The sequence below is a fragment of the Rhea americana genome, unplaced genomic scaffold (genome assembly GCF_003343005.1).
Source record: "Rhea americana isolate MKP2758 unplaced genomic scaffold, rheAme1 scaffold_139, whole genome shotgun sequence".
NCBI lineage: Eukaryota > Metazoa > Chordata > Aves > Rheiformes > Rheidae > Rhea > Rhea americana.
The window spans coordinates 826710-845735 of record NW_028185472.1 but is presented as its reverse complement, the minus strand read 5'-3'; the positions used below and the strand labels follow the sequence as shown (position 1 = coordinate 845735).

Genomic DNA, 19026 nt, shown 5'->3' with positions numbered 1-19026 from the left:
TGCAAGTGTATTATGCTGCTGTTCTTTTACCATGTGTTTCTGACACATTAAGATCGCATGCATCTGTAATTACTGCTGCCCTACTAACTTATTCAGGCAGAGTAAGATGATCGTGCRTCTGAGCCAGCACTCACCAATCTCTTTTTCTAATGGAAACCATCAGGCCCACAGCCTGAGCAGGGCTTCTATTTGCAGATCTTTTGTGAAAATGAGGATGTACCATCATATTCTGAAAAGTAACATGAGCCAGAGTGGTTCTTGGTTAGGSATAAATCATGCTGTGACTCAGTCTTTGGGAGAACCAGTAAATGGTCACAGAAAACACAGGAAACTGTTGCTAAAGCACAGTCAACCGATAGGAAAGATGTAGGAACAAGCGGAGAGCTGACACTGTGTCCAGCCTTTTATGCAATGGGCATTATGAAACCAAGCACCTGAGCAGCTGGGAAGAGCTTCTGCTGTGTGAGTGCCTTGGCCTAAGCATACAGGCCAGGGCATGTTAGCCAGCTTGCAGCTCTTGTAAATCTGCTAGCTACCTTTTCTTTAGAAGCAAGTATCTTAACCTATCTTTCTGGATTCAATGTAATTAAAAAATAGAGGAACTYCAAGCTGCTTGTATCTTAAAGGTCCTGGACACTGTACCTCATCTTGCAGGCTTACCAGTGTTTTGGGTCAGATTACAGTCCTTACTCCGAAAAGGAGGGTGCCCACGGAAAGATAAGCATGCAGCTTTACCTATCACTTCTTCCCTGTGTCCACATAACAATTTGAAGATATTTTATGCAGAGAGAGACTCCTGTCGAAACCTTGCTCCTGCAGCCTCCCTAGACTTAAGCCCACTTCTAGCTCAGCCCTTCTCTCCTCATTCAGCCTCCCCTAAAAGAAAACACGATCTGTAGCAACACCCTTAATTGTTACATTTCTTTGTAATGCCTGTAATTTGGCTTTAATGGGGCTAGATTGGCAGGGATTATCATTGATTTGCAGTGAGATACACCTGTACTGAGCTTAATTTTGTGTGTCAGATGAGCATGTGAAAGATGTGAAGATATATTATTCAAAGCATTCTTGCTTTATCCAAGACTGCTGATTCACAATGAGGTCAAAGAAAAGTACTGGTTTCTCCTTCTTTTGGTATATACAATAGACAAAAATAATCTGTGATATCTTTCAGTATTCACTTATTTTACCTGAGAAGCCCATATGAACTACCCTATCACTACACCATCTTTTCAGCTCTGTTCCCCCCCCCTTTATAAATAAATAAGTAGCTTCAGCATATAAAAAAGAAAAAGGAAAACCTACTCGCGGATGTGCCAGCCCTTCACGCCAGGAGCCATTTTGGGCATCCCCCCTGCCGCCACCTCCAGCCAACGATCTCCCCACCAAAACGCTTTCCATGTTTTCCCTTGGTTTAGGAAGGGGAGCTGAGGTGAAGGCCACACATTTGGCTGCTTGTTGTCTGGAGGTTTCAAGCGCGCAGTCCCAGCACCCGAGGCAGGAAGGTTTCGAAGCCAACATCTCAGCGAGCAGCCCCACGTGCACCTCAGCATGCTCATGCCTTCTACATACAGCTTTATTCCAGTGAACTTTTGTTAAAATATGCCAATTCAGTCGTCTGAGGCAGCCCAGGAGCTCCTCAAAGAAAGAGAGAAGAAGAAGAAAAGAAAACCCTAAAAACAAAAGTCCTGGAGAATGCGGGCATCGATCCCGCTACCTCTCGCATGCTAAGCGAGCGCTCTACCATTTGAGCTAATTCCCCATTCCACTACTGCCCCCGCATGCGGCCTCACATTGGCACCCCACCCCGCACGCTGCCGCCACCGCCGCGTTGTTGTCAGGCAGTTTGGCCCTCGCGCCGCGCCCCGGAGGGCTGGGCTCCGCGMGCCGGCCAATGGGGAGTCGCGGGAGGCGCGGCCACGGGGAGATCGCCACAGCCGGCGCCCACCCCTCCCGATGTGAGATCTCATTGGCCTCCTGCCGGGCCTGAGCGCATTAGCTCCGGATTGGATGGAAGGGGTTTATTTTTTAAAGGTATTCCCTCCTGCGATTGGTCAAGGGAGACGCCTGTCACAATGACGTTGCACTGTTGCTAGGGCGTGAAGGTGGGAAACGAACTGCACCCGCCCCCATGCTTTGACTGGCCAACAGGAAGCCGAGAGCCCGCCCCAGACCCCTTTTGGCCCCGTCGCAGAGTCGTTGTGGAATGACTGACATCCACAGGAAGGCCAGTGAGAAGCCGAGACGCGCTCAATGCCCAATAGGAATGCGCGAGCCGAGGCTAGGGGGCGGTGCCAGGGCAGTGTGATTGGCAGGCAAGGTGGGGGGAGAGGAGGGCTCGCAGGCGCTGATATGTCCGCCATCTTGGAGCGTCGGTGATGGTGGCGAGTGGTGGCTTTCCCGCCTGAGCGGAGGCAGCCTGGGGCCTGTGGCGGGGGAACGCGCTTGCCGAGGTACGGATGCGGTGGGGGCGAGCTGGGGCTCTCCCGCCGCCTGGCAGAGGGCGGCGGCGCGGGCCTGGCGCCTGCCTTCCTCCGCCCCCCCTGACCCCCCCCTCCCCCCGCGCGGGGGGCTCCGGGGAGCTGCCGAGGCCGCGGCCTGGCCTGGCGGGGCCGTTGGGGCGCGCTGCGCGGCGGCGCCCGCACCCCCCTTCCTCCCCCACCGGGACCGGGGCGCTGCGGGCCTGGGCGCGGCGGGGAGGGTCTGGCCCGCGCCGCGCCGACGGGGAGCGCTGCCCGCCCGCCCGCCGTCTGCTTGCCGCGCCGCCGCCTTCCTCCGCGGGCGCCGCGGGGCTTCGGTCCCGGCGAGGCTTCGGCCCCGCCGGCAGCGGCGCGTTGTTCACCCTCTGTCGCGCCGGCAGCCGCCGCGGGGAAGCTCCCGCGCAGAGCTGGAGCTCTGGGTGAAGTGTTTAGTCCGAAATCGGGGAAGCCGCCTTTTCCCTCCCTCCCCTCCCCCAGCAGTCGCTCGTGCTGTGGTTGTAACTTGCAGAACTTTATTCCGGCTTCACTGTTATCTCGGATAATAAAACAGAGAAGCCTTGCTGATAGCTGATTTTGTGTTCAGTTTCCGTATTCTAAATCAGTGCTTCGGTATTCCCGTGAGGACGCTGCCGGCTATTTTTTTTTTCCCAAGGTTTTTTGATTTTGTTTTGTTTTTCAGCCGGAATTTATTGAAAGCATAGCGGTATTTTGGTAAGCTTTAACTGCTCTTAAGTACATCTGGCAAAATCCGGCTTTGAACCTGTCAGTTCTCTCGTTCTTCTTTTTTTTTTTTTTTTTTTTTCTTTTCTGTTTGCCCTAGTGGCTAAAAACTTTTCAGGGCGTGAGAGGGAGTTAGTGTTAAGTTTTGTATGTCGTGTGACATAAATCCAGCTGTGGCTAAAATCGGAGTCTTCTCTATCAAGATAAACGTTATTTAAGGTAGAACAGAGATATACRTCGAATAGGAGTGTTGCTATTAAAATTTAAAGAAGAGTTTGTAGTGGACTAGTGTAGAGAACTTAGGAGTGGGTAGATCGCTTTAGAAAGTGCTCCTTGTGAGATGTTGACAGCCTAAAAATGAAAGGTTGTCTTACTATTGGTAATATTATTTACTTTTTTGAATCTCCTTCAGTGGAAGAAATATAAATGTACTCTGATAGAGTAATGTGAATTTTTTTTTAATTTCTGCATATTAAACTTGTATAAAATTTTTAGATAGCATGTAAATACTTCTTGCTGGAATACCAAAGGATGGGAAGTGGTGGTCTTTCAGTATTCAGTTGTTTGAACTAGAGCATATGTTCCAATAAGACTTCTGTGTGATTACTTAGTTCAGTATTATTTATTTATATCCTAACTAGTGAGACATGGACTATTTGTAGCTTGGAGTTTTATTATGCAAATCTGAAAGAACATTACAAAATTATCTTTCAATATGTAACTTGTTAAGGAGACTCCACGCTATTTGGTAGCCAGTCGCTGTGTTAAAAGATCCATTTAATTTTTTGATAGTTTATAATTCTGTGTACTTGACTAAATGCACTAAAGTTGTATCTTTCCTCCATCTATGATTCTTGGAGGGTAGATAGTATTTCCTTTTATTTGCTGTCTGTATAAAGCAGCATGCATATGTAATATTGAATCTTGTACTCTCTGGGTTACCAAATGAAATGATTTTTTTTTTTTAATGGTAGTAGTGGATTATTATTTTGATGAGAATAGTTGCTGAAGAGGTCTATTTACAATGAACTGAAATAAAATATATGGAGTTTAACTGAAGCTTGTAGTTTAGAAATTCAGGAGAAGCAACCTATTTAAGCTTAAACTCTTTAGGCAGGATATTATGTTATGGATTCTTTGCAAGCAAGTTAGGTTTGTTTAAGCTGCTTTGAGTGTAATGTAAGATTTGTTAAATAAATTCAACTGGCTATTATTATGCTGTTATGGAATTAAAGATATTAAAGAAGCTGTGTGCCTTTTTCAGAATATTACTTGCAAAATGTTCTTTGTACTTCTTTTGTCTTGCTAAAGTAAGAAATTGTTGCTTTTTCTTTCAGAAGTCTTTTTGCTTGTATTTTGCAAGGTGATTCTGTGGCCTGTTTGCCAATTAGATGATGCTCTGAGCAGGAAATTCAAGTGATTTAAATAGAAGGGAATCTGAATCTAGCAGTATTAAAGCAAAAGGAAAAGAGTGTGTGTGTGTGTGYSYSTGTGTGTGYGTRTAYACACACACACACATATATATATGTGTATATATATATGTATATACATATACACACATATGTATATATATACACACATACATACAAAAACAATAGCAGATGGTTTGAGAGTGAAGTCTATTGTTAAGGCTCAACTGCTTTATTTCTCCACTCAGCTTAAGTTTGAAAGGCATGTACTGGAAAAAGCTGAAGAGCTCGTTCAAAAACAACCACTGTGGGACCAAAACCTTAGTAAGAAGGGAGAAACACTGTAAATACCTGGTTCACTTGCCTTTCTCTACTGATGATATCCTCTTCCACCCAAGAGTTAAAAAGCCTTGAAATATTTATTTAACCTTACAGTTAGTCAAGAAGATCAGTCTGTATCAGCATACTGAAAAATGATAGCTTATGTTTTCCACCATACCACCTGCACATATTGGTAGGTAGGAGGCTTGTTCTATTCACTTCTCATGTATAAATTGGGTTCATTTGCTGCCTTTGGAAGTTGTGATGGAAACCACTGCTTTTTTGTGTTTTTTTTTCTTTATGCTTACACTGAAAAAGCACTAGCATGAGCATAACAATCCAGTTATATAGTAAAGTCTATATTCAGCACATCAGCCATGCCATGCTGCTACTTTAGTGGCATCTTCATCTGTGACCATTAAGATTAATGTGTACATGTTATTTCACATGCTGAGTTTAGAAACAATGTTCTCTTAAAGTAGATTCCACATTCAGATTCCAGAAGACCAGTCCTGTCTGATTGGATTATCTTAAGAGCAAGATGTGGAGCCGTTCCTTTTGGCAAAACTATCCATAATAAGAAGTAGGTGTGGATAATAAATAATATCTTGCTCATGTCAACTGATTTTTGTCAAGGGAAAGAGGAGAGCAAAGGACTTGAGGAGACTCTTTAGTGATCATGTTTGATCCTGATATTTTAAAAGTGGGAGGCAAACCTGAAAGATCAGTCACAAAATGTCTGAAGGTTACAAACATAAAAATGAAAGCTTTACGTGTCATGTTTAACTGTTTTTGCAGTGTATCTAGGTGTCAACATCTGTTATAGAAACCATATGCTAATAAGCCATTATAGTAAAATGTTATTTCACTTTTGTGTTATGAGTGTCTATAGCTAGTCTAGGATGTTTTTTAGGCAGCAAGACAGACTGGTTTGATACGATGGGGCTGAAATTGGTATAAGCTGTTAACAGCTTGCTTTTTGTGGAATTGCTCTCTGCACAGGATTAGAAAAGTTCCGTTATTGTGAAGCAACACTGTTCGTGAGCTTTATTTAATCGAGAGCATCCATAAAGTGCTGTGAAGAATGTCTGAGGTGATATATGTTGTTTGGAGTGGAGTTTCCCAATTAACTGTTTGACTGTTCTTATTTTTTTGCTGTTACTCTATATAGTCCCATTCCTTCCCCTCCCCTGTTTCACAGTCATATATATTCCTATTACCTGGGACTTCAAAAACTTGGAGTGTGCAATGGCAGAATCTGTGCACTGTGTTGCATACCAGCAGTGGAAAGAAGACCAAAAAGACCTAGATATACAACTGTATGGAGCTGTGAAGCTGTAATACACTCTACTGGGATGACAGTGTACGTTATCTCTGCTTCTAAGTACAACTGAAAGGATTAGACTGAAAACATTCTTCACTAGTACCTGAAATCTTTTACTCGGTCGTTATTTCTGATTTAATAGATACTATGATCAGTGTAGGTGTGTTGGCAAAATGACAAAGAACATCCATAAAATTGGTAAGAACCTAACTAAATGAGCATTTGGGTGAAGTTGAAATTTGATGTGGAGAGAAACAGAACTGAGTAAAAGAAAAACATATACGAAAGCAGAAACTGCCTGATGGTGAGATTCTGAGGATTAGTCTCCTTGGGGGAAGTTCTGGAAGCAGTACTGTTTCATTTTGGATGAGATGATTGTAAGCATTTACATGCAGTTTGAGCAAGAAGATGGAGTATGTGACCTCATGGCCTCTTTCCTGCCTCCACTGGGTCCTCTGAAAATGAGCACTGAATGACCACTGGGAGGCTCTTCTCAGTTGTGCTGAGAGATACTTCTGAATGTGAAGAATACTCTTAAAGCTTTGTTCTGATGACCAAGCAGGTCTTGAGTGAAGCTTGTGAAGGGGACCTGTGATTCCCGTTGTGGTAACAGAACTTGTTTGGAATTGAGGATGGAAGTTTCTTCAGGTGATTTCCCCAATTAGTAGGTATGTCCCTGAGTAGAACAATTCCTGTGTTAAAAGTATTCTTGTTTGCATGCATCACATGAATCTTGGCTGTCTCTTATCCTTGCTACATAGTGGTCTGTATAATGGCACTGTACCCCACTTTCAGTGACCATAGGTAGATTTTTAAACAGCTCCTAATATATAAAATAAGGTTCTGTTTTGCAAGCTTAACTTCTTGGATAAGTTTTTGGAGTGAATTTTGTTTCCCGAACTTGTAGTGTGTGGAAGCTTTCTCTGAGTGTATGTAATGCTCCTCTAGAGGAGTGAAGCAGAGGGCCCTAGTTCCCCAGGTAGGTGATGCATGTTTCTGATTTGTAGAGCTTATGTCCTAATCGGGAAAGCAAAAGCAAGTTAGTAAGACTTAAAGTAATGCTTTATACAGTGGCCATAAACAATATTAATACAGATGTGATTACATCTTTTTTTTTTTTCATGGCACTGTAACTTGTTTCAGTGGTTGACTTAGAGCAGGAAATAAGGGAGTAACAGAAACAGGGGAGTAATAGGAATTTCTAACAGCTTGGCTTGCTGTAAATTAATATTACTTAAGTGCTGATGCATTAAAAAAAGGAATATTGACCTCTTTTCTCACAGGGTGATTTTTTGCATCTCTGTACCATAGTGCTTGTGTGCTTAGTGTTTCTCTCACGGAACCTGGAAAAATCCAATACTTCATATTTTATTGGCTTTTTTCCCCTGTAAATATAATAGAAACCAAAATAGTTTTAGTGAAAGATACAGTAGGATGAAAAACCATAGGCAGGGTCTTGGTGAAAAGACTCCTCTTGTAAAATGCACTGCAACCTTACCTTTAAAGCTGACTTGGGACTTTCTTAATATTCTCTTCTTTTTACATACCAGGTGCTTTGACTAGTCTTAAATCTAAAATGCTCACCTGAAAACTTCAGTACTGGTTTGAGCTACAGTAACTCATGTTGTTTCTTCCATTACAGCTTTGACAAACTTGCTGGATACCAAGTATCATTGAAAGCTAACCCTTCTGGAAAATTAGTAGTAAATTTCATTAGTTGGACTGGTTTAGCTCCTTTCACCAAACTTCCTGAAAAGGGATAGAAACTCTAGAGACTAGCAGAATAATACTACAGTGGTGGAAGGGGCGGAGAGATGCACCTTCTGGGTAGGTGGGTTTCCTGCTAATGCTGTAATTAGCCTCTACAGGAAACCGACTTCCTCTCATGTTGATGTTGGCCAGAATGCGTCCCAGATGGAAGTCTGGTTGAAAACCCCAACAGTGTTATGGTTGTATTCCTGCCTTCCATGTTTGTCATCCTATGTCCTTCTTTTTGGCTGTTATGAAGGAGTTTGTCATTGCTTTTAGCACTTCTAGCAACTAGTAGCACTTCTTGGTGAGTCTTTCCATTCCTGTGTGTGGTGGTGTTAGCAATTATACCGAGCTGGTCTTGAAGTAGTCAGTCCTTGCTTGTGGCTGTGACAAACCTTCATGTAAGGATCCTTCTATTGTGTGTACCTGATTCTAGGCTTTTTATTGTAGTTCTGCACTACCTTTCATTTAACAGCAAGATGTTATGTCCTGAGCTTTGCATCTAGACAAAACCGTTAGTAACGTAAGCCTGTGTTTCTAATGGCCAGTGGTCATAAAACTAGGTGCAGCTTGTGATGCTCGTTGCCTTTACTTAAATGATTAGTGTACTGTTTTCATTTTGACTCAAAGAGGAGCATATTGGAAGGCAAAACAAATAGAAATCCAGTAGTTGATGAAGATGGTGCAAGATCGCTGCACAACTTGTTGCACAATCAATGGTTGTAGGAAAGAAGATAATTGCTTTCGTTGCTGTGAATTGGTAATAACAGTCAGCATTTTGCTTTTATGAGCATCTTAGAGCTAGTTAAAACTTTACAATTCTCTTTGACATCACCAAGTCCTTCCTGTCTATTTACCAATAGTGTTACGGGGTATCTTTCCTCACTTAAGAGGAATCTACTTTGTCATCAGACTGTGAGAGCTGTGTTATGTCTGTAACTTCTTTGACTTTATTGTTTGCAGGGCTGAGACTCTCTTTTAGAGTAACTTCTAATAAAAAAGCATGTAAGATTTTCTGTAACATTGGTACTATGTGGTTGGGGACTAAATTTAAAGCTTTACTCTTTCTCAACCCATGTTAAATGTTTGATAGCTTCTGTTTCTCAGTAGTTGTGCCAGGTGCTGTTGCCTTGCTGCTTTATATGGTTTCAGTTACAGATGGGCACAAATACTATCATTTTCCTGTGGTTGTCTGTTCCAGTATACTCTTCTGCTGTATTTGGAAGTTACTTATTTCCAGATCCAAGAACTTTGACATGACTGAACTAAGTACTAGCCACACATGGCTTAGCTGCTCTACTTCCAAAATRCAACTCTTAAATCCAACCTCATCCCTAACTATTGAATTGTAGGGTTGGTATATCATAGACAGCTGGTTTAATAAATAAAGTCCTCTATTTATGTGGGTGTCCATATGAAAGGGATTCAAATCTGAAATTCCAGTGGGTATTTGATATCTGTTATAATGTAGGATACACCTGTGTCTGACATCTTTTTCAGTATAGGAAACTGGCTCCTTTTTAAGGACACAACAGAAAGCAGTGATGATAAAATTCCTGTAAAATAGCCTTTTCTTTGAAATACATTGGACTCAAGCTTCTCTTCCTTCAGACTCAGGGATAATTAAATTTATCTTCTCTTCTGAAAAACATGCTAACCATAAAGCTGGAGACTGGAGTGTAATGGGATTACTTTTTGTGTTTCTCCCTTGTTGTAGCGCTGTGTAGCCAAGAATAAAATTATTAATACAGCCAGAAAATGTGTAACTGCAGTACTGAAGCCATTATCATGAGATGGGAAGTTACAGGTTATCTCAATGTCTATAGTTGCGGGTGGCTTTTTTAAGCAAAGGCTTAGTACTTTTTGCARAGACTAAGGTAGTCTTTGGGAATGTGAATTGGTAAACCGATAGTGGAACTACTAAGCAGCAGAACAGAAATAACAAGGCAAATGCCTTTTATTGAGATTTGGATTTTTATTAAGAAATTTTTATTATTCTTATTATGGAAAAGCTGTAAGCAGCAGTCGGTGAATCCTTCCCTCCAAATCAAAAAACAAACTGAATTGAAAATAAAGGAAAGATGCAGGAGAAAAGCAGTTAATTTTCTCTCTCTCTCTCTCTCTCCTTTTTTTTTTTTTTTTTTTAGTGCAGCTAGCCATCATAAGATTTCTTTTGAAAATCATAATAGGGTTTGGGGTTGGTTGTTTTGGTTTTGAGTTCATGCTTAGAGCTGTGAAGCTTTGCTTCTGGACTTTCACATGTTTCAAATTAATTTCTGAGGATAACTTCTAAACTTTAATGGTTCTTACCAAAGTTGCCTTGCTGCTTGTCACACTCCTGACTAACCTTACTGGATTGTGGTGGGTAAGACTTACTTTGCAGAATCTCTGTGGAACTCTAAGAGTTACTCAAGAGACTAATTTAAGCTCAGATCTTAAATTTTTGTCTTCTGAGATTCTGCTCAGCAGAGTATTGCTTTCTAGAATATTTCACAATGCTGTTATAAATACTTTACCCTTTTAAGTTCTGAACTAGCATTTTAAACAGCTTTGTTTTCTTGAAACTTTATTTTTCAAATGCCTTGAATAGGCATAGGACCAGGAAACATCAATGCAGTTGTTAGTAATGGAACACTGAAGCAGAACTTTTTACAAGATTAATTTGAATACCACTAAGCATTTCCATAATGAATCTGCATTTTCATATCAAACTTTGGCTTTTTCTTCATAAGCAGGGCATGTGCATTGCAGTTGTAACAAGGTAGCTTATTCTGTTAGGCAGTCCAGCAAGAGGCCTTTTCTGGTGTTGTGCATCAGAATCAAAGATTCCTTTCCGTGGGAAGAGCATGCTTGGCTTAAGCAGAAGCATCTTGTCTTTTTTTAAAAAAGGGGGGGGCACAGTAGTTGCAGTGCATATGCTTTGTAAAAGCACAGCATGGCAAAACTCAAGATTAGTAGAGTGCTTCACTCCAAAACATAAATTGTTTGGGTTTGGGCGGGAAGGGCGGGAAGGATAATACTAATTTAACAGCCACCTCAAACTCTACCTGCAAAATGCCTTCCCAGTGACCTTGTGTTACTTTGCTTTTCTAATATCTGTTGCAGAACTTACTTTTGCTTATACTGTAATTGAAATAGTAGTCATTCATTAAGCTTTCCTAAGTGCACTTCCCATTTAAAGCAGCATTTTTTTTTCTCAAGTCCTGTAATCTGAGTCTCGGGAAAGTAAATCTAGTCATGCCTCTATCTGCAGCTTTACATGTAGTGTTAAATGCTCATCACTTAAATAACTTGGAGTGAAGGAGATCATTTGCTAGCATTTTGTATTACTAAGAATGATCGTGAAATTCTTGTGGAGGGTATTGGCCTTTTACTCAGTTGTCTTATTCCTTGAGTGATAGATGATCTAACTGCTTTGGCATCCAGTGCTTAATTAACATACTCTGTTTTTAAAGTATCTTTCTGTTCAAACTGTTTAACTTAACGGTTTCTGAAGAATGGAAAGGACAGTGGTTTAGATTCTTTCCCTGGTGTCTTTATGAAGTGATACACTAAGTGAGCATCTTCTCTAAGGGAAAGAACAGTTTGCACTTGGGGTTAAAGGCTAAAGAGGTTTAGACAGGACATAAGTACAAAGCTAGGGAAGATTCCAGATGGTGCAAAAGCTTTTTCTAAAAGCATGTATCAACTTTTAGGTAACAAAATATGGTAGAATAGTACCACTTTCCTTTTATCCAACCTTCTATGCTAGTATAATTTATTTCCCTTCCCTGACAACTACACTGGAATAACTTTACTTTCATTCTYGGGTTGTTGAATACATGAAAATTAAGAGATTGTAGACATAAGCATAGACTGGGTCTTAGCTGTTCAAAAGTGAAGTGAAATTTAGAAGTAGAGTAAGTCAAAATCAAGGAGATACTAAATATACATTAAATACGCTTAAATTGAAGATTAAAGGAGGAATATCTTTAACTTTTGTTTTTATAGTGTCAAACCTGCACACTCATTGAAGATTGTTAGGGTTCTCAGATTGAAAAGCAAAATGTTTGTGATATAGTTGTGCAAGRTTTATTAGCCTGTGTACGTGTGCAAAGTTGGGTTGATAAGTTCTGTCAGTCTCACAGGATATTGTAGCACAGAAATCAAAAACAATGTAATTGCTTGCTTTTTGATATCCTACTTAAAGGGCAGTCTCACCTGCCACCTTGAGAATGTGCAGTTGCCTGCAGACTTTAACCAGTGAGGTCTAGGTAATCTGTAAAGAAGATGGATTTGAGCAAGAAGGAAGAAAGTGACACAGCTTTGAGCTTAATTTTTAAGAAACTATATTACTGTCTTTTTTTTTTTTTTTTAAAAAAGTCCCTTCTGTTTCTGGCTGCTGCCATCGCTCCCAGGAGCTCCAGGAGGCGAAGCATTCCCAGCTCCTGATGGCAGCTGAGTCCCACTCCCAAGCTGCAAGCAATCTGGAGTACTCTTCTAATAGATGGGGCTTTTGCATAGGAGGGAAGCTCCTAGCAGACTTGAATGCTGTCATACAAGAACAACACACATTGCTTCACTGGTTAGAAGTTGCTGAAGTAAGCAGCTTTCTTTTATCTTGTATTTTTGTCCATCTCAGTTTGATTTGTAGCCAACTTTCAAGGTCTAATAAGCAAGGCAAAAGGAGGACAACCTTGTTTATATGGGAACAGTTAAAGGTTGTTCAGAGAGAGTGGGTAGGTTTACATGATACACTGTGTGCTATATTAGAAATGTCCAGCCAGTTGTGCATATGGTTTTATGTTTACAGTGTGCTTTGCCAAGTGTGGATGTGGGTTTAAAACATTGTGTGGTGAGGTAGCATGTTGGTGTACCCAGGTTAATTAATGGAAATGACAGTCAGAGCTGAGCAGCCTCAGTGCTGCAGAGTCTCGTGCAGCTGTGCTGTTTCTCCTAACACTGCCCTAGGTATAACCTTAGGGAACTTTGTATCATACTGTTGCATAATACTGACAAGCTTGTTCAAACTGTAGTGTTCTTGTTTGTAGCCTGCTCTTTCTGAGCAGTGTCCCATCTGATTGGGGCAGATCCAGTGAGATRGTGAAGATTACAGCTATGGCTCAGGTCATGCCCAGCAAAAGTGCAGCTGTGCTGGGAAATACACTGATGTGATCTGACTCAGCTTCTTAGACTTGACAAAAAAAAGAAAGAAAGAAAAAAGAAAACACTTGCACTTGTTGAGCACGTACTGGAACAGAATGAAATAAATATTTGAAACGAGAGGGGGAAACACTCAGCTAAGGTTCACACATCTCATCTTAAAGCTAAGTAAAAAATTTATTCATAAATATTCAAACAAATAAGGATAAAGCTTAAAAAAAAAGTAGTCAGCATTGCTGATTTTACATTTCTAAAGAAATATGGGAATCAGGGATGCGTTGTGACTTGTAGGTTGTCGCATGGCACAAYGGTAGAAATGATGGTAAATTGTCAAAATTCAGCCTTATTTTTGCTCTTTATCATCTGATCCAGGTGAAGTGTGAAGCTACAGCCCTGCAGCAGCCTGATGTGATGTAATTTGGGGGCAGAGAAGGAAGATGCAAACCCTAGCTGGGTTGTCCTCAGCGAGGTGTTCCCACTTCCTTGGCCATGCTGGTCTTTGTGACCAACAGACCCTGTAAGCTGTTGCAGTATACCGACTTGGCAGTAAAGCTCTTTCTTCCACTCTCCCCCACTTTCATTTGTCACCCTTTACAGTAGATTTTCACTCAAACAGCTTGGCAGTGGTCTGAGTGTCAAGAGCCAGCAGGGAGGAGGCAGGCCAGCGAAGGGCAATGCAGAACTGCTTAGCATAGCCAGCTTAGCCTGCCACAGAACTGCTGGCAGAGGCTATCCTGGATTTCAGTCCTGGTTGTGCTCAGTGCTTTCTAGGTGTGAATGGTTACATGTCAGCAGCACACACGTGCACTCTCTTGCTTGCTGTCTCTCAACAAAGTGTTTGGAACTGACAACCTGAATTATTTGAAGTTCAAGTCCTAGTGTAAATGAGCCATCTTAATGCTGTTCAAAATTCACCTCAGTTATGCAGGTTTTTCTGATAAACTTTGCTAGGTTCATGAGTTACTATTCTGGATTTAATTAGGTACAGTATTTCCTTTCTTTTTCCCCCCTGTCTTTTCCCCTCCACCATCCCAAATTCATAGTGGCAGACAAATATTTTAAAGCCAGTTATCTTTGGGGACCGTCTTTTTGAGGTATTGCTTAAACTTGTTTGGAAGAGATATTCCTGATTAACTTCTGTATGAAGTTACAGAATAGCTAAGACTATTTCCCAAAGGGAAATAGACCTGTGGGTGTGGGGTTTTGTTTTTAGGGGTTTCTTTCTTTTGACACCATCCCAACCTGTTATACATTGTGTATTCTGTGATTGCTCTTTGCTGCTGTTAAAAGTTGGATATTACCTGAAGGATGGACTAGTGGATATAGTGCTGAACCTAACTTTAGGAAATCTGTTCCTAGAGCTCAGTACAGTGCACAGACTTCTTTACTTGCTAGCTTGCTTCAGTCTCACCTCTGAGACTTGAGACCAGATTGTAACAATTGCAAGGGGAAGGGGAATTGTTCATATTGTGTTAAGCAGTTATAAAGTGTTATGGTTGTTGTCTTTAAAAATAAGTGAATAAAATTACTCTTCGGGAAGAAAACTAATAAAGTAGTTTTGAAAATATGCACAGTGTCTAGGAGCTTTTCCCAACAGTCATCAGAATTGTTCACCTAGATATTYGGAGAAATGTAGTAAAGAGCGATGGTGAGTCTGTTCAGTCTCTTGTAGATGATGACTTCACATTTGCTCTGCCTGGAGCATTACTGTGAAACAGTTTAATATTGATGGATTGCAAATGCATTGGGGAATCATTCTGAGATAATAAGCCAGTGGAAAAAGGAAGACATCCATTTTCATTTTTTTTTTCTTAAGCACAATATTGTAAAAGAAAGTTTTGCTTCTTCTGGGCATAATATGCCTGGTATGTGAAATAAGATTAAACCATTTAGTGGCATATGCTTCCCATTTTTAATTATCCAGACACCTTTATTGTTCCCGAAAAGGAACATTAGCTRGTAGTTCTGTCAAACAGACTTTCCCCAAATTTGAAATGTGGGCTGCAAAACAAAACGGACCTTGGAAAGTTATTGTTTGGCAATATGAATGCTTGGATTTGGGATGAGCATTAACATTACATGATGGTGTGTTTGTGTTCAGTGAGGTTTTTTGCATCACAAAATTATGTTGTACAGCAACTTTTTCCACATATGGTAAGTTTATATAAGTTATTGTTTGAATGCATGACGTGAAATACTGTAACAGCAGCACTGTTCAGTAACTTGCAGTTATTGTGCTTTATTGTGCAAATGTTGCATTGGTTTCTATGGGCAAAGAGCAGACTTGGTCCAAACACTTAAGGCAAAAAGGGTTCTTCCAAGAGATGTATAGCAACTATTTTAGAAGCAGATATGTCCCAGTCTATGCAGTATTAATACAGTGTGTTTAGTCTTGTTCATGACAGCTGATCAGTTAATTCTCAACTTCGGTGTCTTAAAAAAAAGTGTAAGTAAGTACATTTCATCAAGTAAGGCTTTTAGAACAAGCTTTACCATGCTATGGTACTTTAGGGGGAAATTGGTATTATTCTAAGTAGTTCTCAAAGTTGTACTTTGCTGTATTTTACAGCTAAATCAGATAAAAGTATTAGCAGAGAAGTTTTAGTGGTGATGGGTTTTCATGGTTTTATGTTTGAATGTAAAATACATGCATACATGCCAATACTTCCCTCTTGCCTTTGCATACTTCCTTTAGGTTTCAGTATTTGGTGCCTTCCCTGACAGCCCCATCTCCCTGATAGAAGTGCCCTGTCAAAGTTGCTAAGCTGTTGCTGAACATAAGCCCTCATGCTGGAGGCAGGAAAGCCAGACTTGCAGGGTGTTATACCTTATCCAATCAGTTGACCCTTTGTGTCATCTCCTTAAGCAAAGTACTCTTGTGTTTTTCCTTTATTTTATCCCCATTGCAGTCCCTCTCAATCCTGAATCTCTTTGGCTCTGACTGCTCCTCTTTGCCAATAAACCATCAGTGCCACCGAGCAGAAGGCTGTTCCTGAAACCAAGCTCTCTAGTATTGTGGATTTTGAAATGGAATGAGAAAGTCCTGATTGACCCGAGCAGGCTTCCTGTGGAACAGGATTCCCAGGGTATGCTGTAACACTTGCGCTGCCAGTGTGTTCTTGATGATTTTTGATTACACTAGCCCTTTATTCTGTGTATTCCTCCTGCCTGGACAGACTCTGAGTTCAGAAATTGACTGTTCCAGGACTAGCCAATGGTATTTAGACACTAAAACTTTATTTAATACAAGAAGAGAGGAATGGAGAAATCCCAGAAAGACATCCTTGTAAGGAGAGTAGTAATTCATAGTGGTTTTCGTTTGCATAGTTTTACTGGCAAATGAAATCTGGGTAGAGAGTATCTTAAGACTTTTGTAAACTGTCTGGAAGTGGATTAAACTAAATGGGCTTCTTAGTTTGCCTGCACGTGGAATAACTGGGGAACAGACAGTCTGTCCTAACTTCTACGTGTAGGTGAGCATTTGAAATTCAGAAATGGTTGCCAAGTAAACTTTGCTAAAGTAAACCAAGTTCAGCAAACTTGTTTACTTTTTTCCTCTTGTTAGTCACTTGACTCACGAGGGATTGGCAAATCTGCTTGACATTTAGACCTGAAGGTCTAAGGATGAAAAACACATTTGACCTTTGAAAGTATTATGGTCAATGTATTACACGGACCTTCAGTTCACGTGTATGTTGTACATGTTACTAAAATAGCCTTAAAGGCTGTATCCAGTGTTTGTGTACACTAAGACTTGGAGTCTTGCACTGTTGTGAGTAAAATGGAAATATGGTGACTTTTGGCTCCAGAGCTGTTGGAAAACCAAATAGCGTGGTGTTTCAAGCCACAAAAACTACTAGCCTTAAAGCTAATAGAAGTATTTAGTCTTGGATTCTTGCTTAACTAGAATGTAATTTTTTTTTTGATTCAGAAGGAATATATTGCAGTATGCATCTCTAGATTAATAGACTATTTAATAAATATTCTACAGGAATTTGAACTTTGAAGATGCAACTCTGACGAGGGAGGACTAAAATTAAATCATTGATGTCTCTACTGACAGAGTACCTAGCATGGTTATGTCTTTTGTTTAGCTAAAGATATAGTATTGACTGAAATTCTAACAGTAGAGCTTTTTAGCCAAGTACTAGACATTGATACAAATTAATGAACTTGCTGCTATGCTTGCTACCCTTCTTAGTTTCTGGTACTCCTTTCTTTCAAGAATAACATTGCCCTTGCTTTCAGAAGAAACAAAAGTCATTCTACTTAAAGCCTGCATTAAAAAAGCAAAACCAAAAAAAAACCCTCTATAACTAATGGAAAAAGAAGATGAATTTTTGTTCTTAAAAATTGTTCCTAAGATTGCCAGAAACAGCCATCTCTGAAAGAAGCATCACTTAGTATGATGATTTTTCTTGTATATGTAGTGTTGGCTACTTAAAAGCATGGGCCGGTAGGCGTCACTCTTGAGGCCAATTATGGTTACCTCATTTTCTCCTTGATGGTACTTTACRTAAAAAGAATTGGAGTGTCCAAAAGCAGAGGTGGTCTTAATGATGAATTTTGAGACTAAGTGCTGTCCTAACATGGGTGGTTACTTTCTAAGTCTGCTTATAGACTCTCAATTTGAAGTAGGCTTATCAATTTAAAATTGGTTTATTTGGATTTTTGCAATTTAAGCTGACTTCAGATTGGAAGTGTCTGAATTTCTTGTACAGATTTATGCCAAAATGACTGGCTTTCTTAATGGTTGTGTCCTTGTTTTTGTGTAAGTGTGTGCATGGGGTTAGGTTCAGCTCAGTTGGTTAGAGCATGATGCTAATAATGCCAAGGTCATGGGTTCCATCSCTGTATGGGCCACTTGCTTGAGGGCTGGACTAGATGATCTCCAGAGGTCCCTTCTAACCTTACCAAATCAGTGATTCTATGATTCCGCATACATAAATCAGGCCTTAATATAGCAAGCAGCCAGAGAATAGTTGTGAGGGTAGAATAAGACTGTTAGAAGAAAATGTAGTAATGAGCAGTTCCGACCTCTAGGTCTGAAGATGTGACTTCATATGTCGTATCTTCAGTTTAACATGAGCCCAGAGTTTTTRTAATTGTTTTGTTTGATTCTGTTGGTGAGCTGCCTTTACAATCTCTCTTGCTTTTTATTTTGAGAAGAAAATGAAGTTTCTTCCTCTGTCTCCCAGCAGTGAAGGAGGATGTTTAATTGGATGAAGATTGTAATGGTTTTCTTTCAGGTGAAAAGCTCCTCTTGAGTTTCTCTGAGTATGGTGCAATGGGCTAAGACTACTTTTCTTCCTAGCGAGTTGTTTCTTTCTTTCATCATTCGTGTTTTTCATTTCTTGCAAGCAACACTGTGTTTGTGCAGCTGTTGAGCTATTTAATAGAACCTGTTAACATTATTAAATTGCAAAATTTCTTTTTTTTTCTTGTAGGAAGAAATCTGCTTCATCTTAACCTAGTTCAGTCCTGCTAATCTGCTAGTACTCTAGATTGAAAGATTTTTTTGCTGTTGCCAGGATACCCTGTAATGGGCAAGGAGCCTCAGAGAATACAAATCATTGTTTTTTAATTTTTTTTTTAATCTTTTGTGTTTAACAGGTAAGAACATTGCTATTAAACTTCACCTTTTATCAAAAAGTAGATTTATCTACTGCACCTATAAAGCCTTAGCTTAAAATTTAAGTGGTTCCTCAATGCTCTCTTTCTTGTCCCTATTGTCCAGTAGAGGCTGACTTAAACTGATTTCTGAAGGATCAAATTTACCACCTTCTAAGCTGCTCTTCCATGTCTGCAGTTCAGACTTTGTTGTCACTCCTTTCCTTTTGTTGCAGCTCTTTTTTATTTCCTCATTATTTTCTATTGG

General features: G+C 40.4%; 1 protein-coding gene and 1 non-coding gene across 5 annotated transcripts in view; one reads left to right on the top strand and one right to left on the bottom strand.

Annotated features, from left to right (window-relative positions):
• Positions 1-1689: 1689 nt before the first annotated feature.
• Positions 1690-1762, bottom strand: TRNAA-AGC (transfer RNA alanine (anticodon AGC)). The gene has a single exon. It is a non-coding gene; the product is annotated as a tRNA-Ala (tRNA).
• A 556-nt stretch (positions 1763-2318) lies between these two features.
• Positions 2319-19026, top strand: part of PPP6R3 (protein phosphatase 6 regulatory subunit 3) — a 62546-nt gene continuing 45838 nt past the window's right edge. For 2 of the 4 annotated variants that reach the window (XM_085298437.1, XM_085298438.1), the window contains exons 1-2: positions 2319-2453; positions 18596-18761. The gene's annotated coding sequence lies outside the window, so the exon portion shown is untranslated. Of the gene's footprint in view, positions 2454-6101; positions 6294-18595; positions 18762-19026 lie in introns of all 4 variants that reach the window. The other 2 variants (XM_085298439.1, XM_085298436.1) reach the window with 2 other exon arrangements.